This window comes from Mobula birostris, chromosome 20, assembly GCF_030028105.1.
Source record: "Mobula birostris isolate sMobBir1 chromosome 20, sMobBir1.hap1, whole genome shotgun sequence".
NCBI classification, from domain to species: Eukaryota; Metazoa; Chordata; class Chondrichthyes; order Myliobatiformes; family Myliobatidae; genus Mobula; species Mobula birostris.
The window spans coordinates 43,353,978-43,359,977 of NC_092389.1; the positions used below are offsets into that span (position 1 = coordinate 43,353,978).

Consider the following 6,000-nt stretch of genomic DNA (forward strand, 5'->3'; position numbering starts at 1 on the left):
GCGCCTTTCCCACGTCCTTTTTACTGGAGCTTCTTTTCTGAAGAAGGGTCTCAGCTCAAAATGTCGACTGCTTATTCCCCTCCAAAATGCCTGACCTGCTGAGTTCCTCCAGCACTTTGCGTGCGTTGCTCTGAATTTCCAGCATCTGCAGAATCTCTCATGTGTATCCAATTATACACAGCCTGTTGAAAAGACAAGCAGATGGGCAGAGGATGGGGGTGGACATGCTGGTAAAAAATGAAGTCTAATCCTTGGAAAGAAGTGACATAGGATCAGTAGATGTAAAATCTTTGTGGATAGAGTTGAGAAATTAAAAGGGCAAAAGGCCCTGATTGGATTTGCGGTACATACAGGCCTTGGAATAGTAGCCAGGATGTGTGGTACTGATCACAATGAGATTTAGAAGGTTCTGTGTGTGATGGTCTCTCTCTCTCTCGTTCACTGCTCAAAGGTTCCCTGCATTCGAATGGTCTCTCTCTCACTCGATGCTGTCAGAGGATGGTGCCAGAGTCCTGGGTCTTGGGCAAGGTTTAATTGATGCCATTTTCAGATTGGACTCTATAGTTCACGTTATGATGTGCTTCTGTTTTCTGGTCACTCCATTTTTTGTTGCTATTTTGGATGGTTTTGAGGGCAACCTCCAGATAACGAACACTGAGCTGAACTGGGTATGCCTGGATTCTTTTGATTTTATGTTTTACATTCGGAGTTTTTCTCTGTTTTTTTTGGTTTCCATTTGCACGATTTTTGCACGTGGAGGTGGGGTTGATCCTTTGGGTTGGATGCATGGGTTTCTTTGTTTCATGGCTGTCTGCAGGAAGACAAATCTTGGAGTTGTATATTGCATGCATACTTTGATAATAAATGTACTTTGAATCTCTGAAGGTACCATACAAGAAAAAGAAAATATTGCATACAATATTGCAAAACCTAGTGGGAAAATTCTGGAACCCAACAGACGGCAACACAAAAAGCAATAAGGGGAGAAGATGAACTATGAAGGTGAGCAAGCCAATATTATAAAAGAGTTTTTTTTTCAGATTTTTAATGAGTAAAAGAGGCAAGAGTGGACATTGGACTGATGGAAAATTATGTCGGAGAAATAGTAATGGAGAACACTATTCTATTCTACTAGAATGGGATGTCACAATAGTGTAGCAGTTAGCGCACCACTATTACAGCTTGGGTTGTTAAGAGTTTGGAGTTCAATCCTGGAGTCCTCTGTAAGCAAATTTGTACATCCTTCCCATGTGTGTTTGGGTTTCCTCTGAGTGCTGTATTTTCTTCCCACAGTCCAAAGGCACACCGGTTAGTAGGTTAATTGGCCATTGTAAGTGGCCATGATTAGGCTAGGGGTAAATCGATGGGTTGCTGGGCAGCATAGACCAATGGGCCCGAAGGGCCTGTTCCATGCTGTATCTCTAAATAAGTAAACAAGGAAATGTTGGATGGACGGCATAATTATGTTCCATCTGTGGAAGTGAAGACTGATGAAGTTCATGGCGGAAATTCCAGAGAGTCAGGGTGGAGCTGAGTGCTGTCACTAGAGAGGATGCTGAGGAAGCTGAAAGATCTGAAGGTGGATAAGTCTATCAGACCAGGTGGATTACACCCCAGCATTCTGAAAAAGTAACAGTAGAGGCAACAGTAGTGTTTGTTCAAGAATTACTAGTCAGAAATAGTCCCAGATGTCACACAACTTTTTAAGAAAGGAAGGGCAAAAGAAGGAAATTATCGGCTAGTAAGCCCCACTTCAGTGGTTGGGGAGCTGTTGCAGTCCATTATTAAGAATGTGGATTTGGGGTTCTTGGAAGCACATAATAAAAACGGGTGAATTCAGCATGGCTTCAGAAAGGGAAAATTTTGCCTGACAAATTTGTTGGAATTCTTTGAGGAAATAACAGGCAGAATGGATAAAGGAGAGTCAGTGAATGTTGTTTATTTGGATTTTCAGAAGACATTTGTCAAGGTGCTGCACATGAGGCTTCTTAACAAGACCTCATGGTATTATAGGAAAGGGACCAGGATGAATAGAAGATTGGCTAACAGGTAGAAGGTAAAGAGTGGTTATAAATGGGGCCTTTTCTGGTGGGGTGCAGTAACGAGTGGTGTTCCACAGGGTTCGGTGTTGGGTCTGCTACTTTTCACATCATATGATAATGATTTGAATGATAGAATTGATGAATTTCTAACCAAGTTTGCAGGTGATACAGAGATAGCTGGGGAAGTATTGAGGAAGCAGGGAATCTGCAGAAGGACTTGTACAGATTAGGAGAACATAAGAACATAAAACATAAGAAATAGGAGCAGGAGTAGGCTATCTGGCGCATCGAGCCTGCTCCACCATTCAATGTCATGGCTAATCTGGCCATGAACTCATCTCCACCTACCTGCCTTTTCCCCATATCCCTTAATTACCCTACTATACAAAAATCTATCCAACTTTGCCTTAAATATATTTACTGAGGTAGCCTTCGCTGCTTCATTGGACAGAGAATTCCACAGATTCACCACTCTCTGGGAAAAGCAGTTTCTCCTCATCTCCGTCCTAAATCTACTCCTCTGAATCTTGAGGCTTTGTCCCCTACTTCTAGTCTCACCTACTAGTGGAAACAACTTTCCTGCCTCTATCTTATCTATTCCTTTCATAATTTTGTGTGATTCAATAAAATCTCCTCTCATTCCTCTGAATTCCAGTGAGTACAGTCCCAGGCCACTCAACCTCTCCTTATAGTCTAACCCCCTCATCATCTGGAATCAACCTGGTGAACCTTCTCTGCACTTTGCCAGTATATCCTTCCTCAGATAAGGAGACCAGAACTGCACACAGTACTCCAGATACAGCCTCATCAGTACACTGTACAGTTGCAGCATAACCTCCCTGCTCTTCAATTCAATCCCTCTAGCAATGAAGGCCAACATTCCATTTGCCTTCTTGATAGCCTGCTGCACCTGCAAACAAACCTTTTGTGATTCATGCACAAGTATTCCTTGGACTGCTGCTGCCAATACATATGTCAGGTTATTGGTCTCAGTTATGTTGGAGTTTGCAATTGTGAGTAATGTTTCATTGGCAGCTTCTAGCATGCTGTCCGATGGAATTTTATCACTAGGTCTAGGGAGCCTAGTTTGTTGATTGACAGTCGCCAGTTTAGCTATGATCTTCTCTCTGACTGCAGCAGCCAGCATTGATATGTCCCAAGGAGTGGTTTGAACTTCCATTTCCCTGGTATAAGGTGGGAAATTTAAGTGTCAACCAGTTCTATATCTCACAGCATATGTTGGTGATATTAAACCTGATTCTGATTCTAAACTGTGGAATTCAATACCGAAACACAAGAGGATCTGCTATGAGGGATGCAGACTCAGTTGACTGCTCAAAACCTATTTACCCAGTTGAGGTTTAACTGACATTTTCTGTTTACCTTTGAATACTCTAAAAGTCTTGAGTTCCTATCTACTCAATGGCAAAAGAAACAATTCAAATTCAATTCACTGTTTGAATTTTTTTAATTTAAGCAACACACACTAAATGCTGCAACATAACGTTGCCTGGCCTGCTGAGTTCCTCTAACATTTTGTGTGGGAAATCTCAGCAAGTCAGTAAAGTATTGTAATCTATGGCACCTAAAGCACATGACTGATAAACATTGTCACAATTTCGAAAAGAACCAGCAGCAAGAGATTACAAATTGAGTTGGGTTTTAATATTAAAACCATTATATTTATTTACATCTACTCAAAAATATAGAAAATTAAATAAACTACTTTCTTAAACAGAAGTTAACAGTGTTATGTGTCTATAGCTCCCAAACAGTCAAACTTAGAACCCGTCCTTAATAAATCCTACTCAAGCACAGTCTTAAAGTGGTAGTTCAGAGAGTCCCAGTACTTCACGAAATAGGTGAGAGGAGAGACTTGTGGATTCACAGTGCAGCGAAGAGGTGATCACAACGAATTCCAAAGATTCCACGGCTAGCCAACAAAGGAATGGTTACCGCAGATCCCAGCTGAGGAATACTGTTCCGAAGTCCATGAAGAGCGATTTCACAAAGTGACTGTCATGAAATCCACACCCATGGATCGTATGAAGGACAGACACATTTCCACAATGCACAGTGTGCCACTGATTAACCCAATCCTTTGGGTTTGGGTAAGCATTAGACCTTACTCTTCTCGATCGTGAGCTGTTCCCGGATAGCTCAAAGTCTGCACTCTCTCTTTCTGTCCTTCGACTCCTTCGACTCCTTCTCAGCACTGTCCACATTTCTTTTATACTGTCGGCATACGTCATAAGGTAATGCTCACAGAGATGAAACTGTAAACCTTCAGTAAAATGAATTTGGGGACACATGATGCCCACAGTAAACGAAGCTATGGACTCCCAGGAAAATGAAACTGTGGATATGTAACACCTTCCCCCAAGAAGAGAAAATTTTGATCTGTAAGAGCAAAATTTAACTACAATCTACAATATGTGGAACAATACATATACGGTTATCATTCAGCACACTATGAACTAATACAGCATATTTTAGGAGCATATACAAATACTAAATTCCACTCTATTATTAAAATTACATTGCAAGTTTAACATCTTTAATATGAGTTATCATGAGATCATACTCTTGTAAAATCAAACTCCAATTCAGCAACCTTCTATTTTTGTTCTTCAGCTTACTCAAGAACACCAATGGATTATGATCTGTATAAACCACAAATGGTTTCTGAGCTGTGCAAACGTACACATCAAAATACTGCAAAGCCAAAATAAGTGATAATAATTCCTTCTCTATGGTGGTATAATTTCTTTGATGCTCATTGAATTTCTTTGAAAGGTAAGCCACAGGATGGTCAACATCATCGTAATCATCCCTTTGTAGTAACACTGCCCTTGCAGCTTCATCACTGGCACCCACAGCTATGGAGGATGGCTTGGCAACATCAGCTACCCTGAGCACAGGTTGGTGACATAAGATAGCTTTCAATTTATCAAATGCCTCCTGACAAGGTTCTGTCCAAACAAACTTTTCACCCTTCTTCAAGAGGTTAGTCATTGGGAGAACAATATCAGCAAAGTTCTTACAGAACTTGTGATAATATCCAGCCATTCCCAGAAATCTTCTAAGAGCCCTTTTCCCGGTTGGAATGGGAACCTCAGAAATTGCCTGAACTTTTGCCTGAACAGGAGCCAACCTGCCTTGATCTACAACATAACCAAGATAGGTCACAGTGGCATGGCCAAATTCACTCTTAGCTAGGTTAATTGTAAGGTTGGCTTTTGAGAGCCTTTCAAACAACTTTTCCACTGCAGAGATATGGGCTGCCCAGGTGTTATTCCCCATGACTAAATCATCAATATAGGCATCTGTGTGTTCCAACCCTTGAATTACAGAATTAGTCATTCTCTGGAATGTTCCTGGAGCATTTTTCATTCCAAATGGCAGAACATTGTATTCATGCAATCCAGAAGGCGTCACAAAGGCAGAAATTTCTCTACCTCTATCCGTTAATGGAACACACCAATATCCTTTTTCTTTGTAAGAAACTTAGCTTTTCCAACCTTGTCTACACAATCATCCACTCTAGGGATTGGATAAGCATCTGTGTTTGTTACAACATTCGCTTTTCGGTAATCACTCCAATCCAAAGTAGAAGGTCTAATAATATCATTTTCTAACATATACTCAATTTCTTGTTCAGCAAGTCTGCATTTTTCAATATTCATATGATATGTATGTTGTTTTATAGGTTTGTTATTACCCACATCTACATCATGTAAAGCCACTGTGGTTCTTTTTGGGATATCAGGAAATAAATCCTTAAATTTCATAATTAATTGCTTCATCTGCTGTAATTAATTGTCACTGCTGTGGCTGTAAATGAGCCAGTTTCTCATCAATATTTTCCAAAATAGTTGAATTTGTCAATCTGGTTGAGATAATGTTCGGTTTAAAATAGGCCTCAGATGGATCAGCTAATAAATTTCCAGAGAGTTCA

At 40.5% G+C, this 6,000-nt stretch overlaps 1 long non-coding RNA gene across 1 annotated transcript in view; it reads left to right on the forward strand.

Moving 5' to 3' along the window:
• LOC140185546 (uncharacterized) overlaps positions 1 to 4,957 on the forward strand; it is a 51,239-nt gene extending 46,282 nt beyond the window's left edge. Inside the window, exons 4-5 of the long non-coding RNA XR_011882648.1 lie at positions 886 to 1,002; positions 4,839 to 4,957. This is a non-coding gene — a long non-coding RNA (uncharacterized lncRNA). The remainder of the gene's footprint in view (positions 1 to 885; positions 1,003 to 4,838) is intronic.
• Positions 4,958 to 6,000: the final 1,043 nt, after the last annotated feature.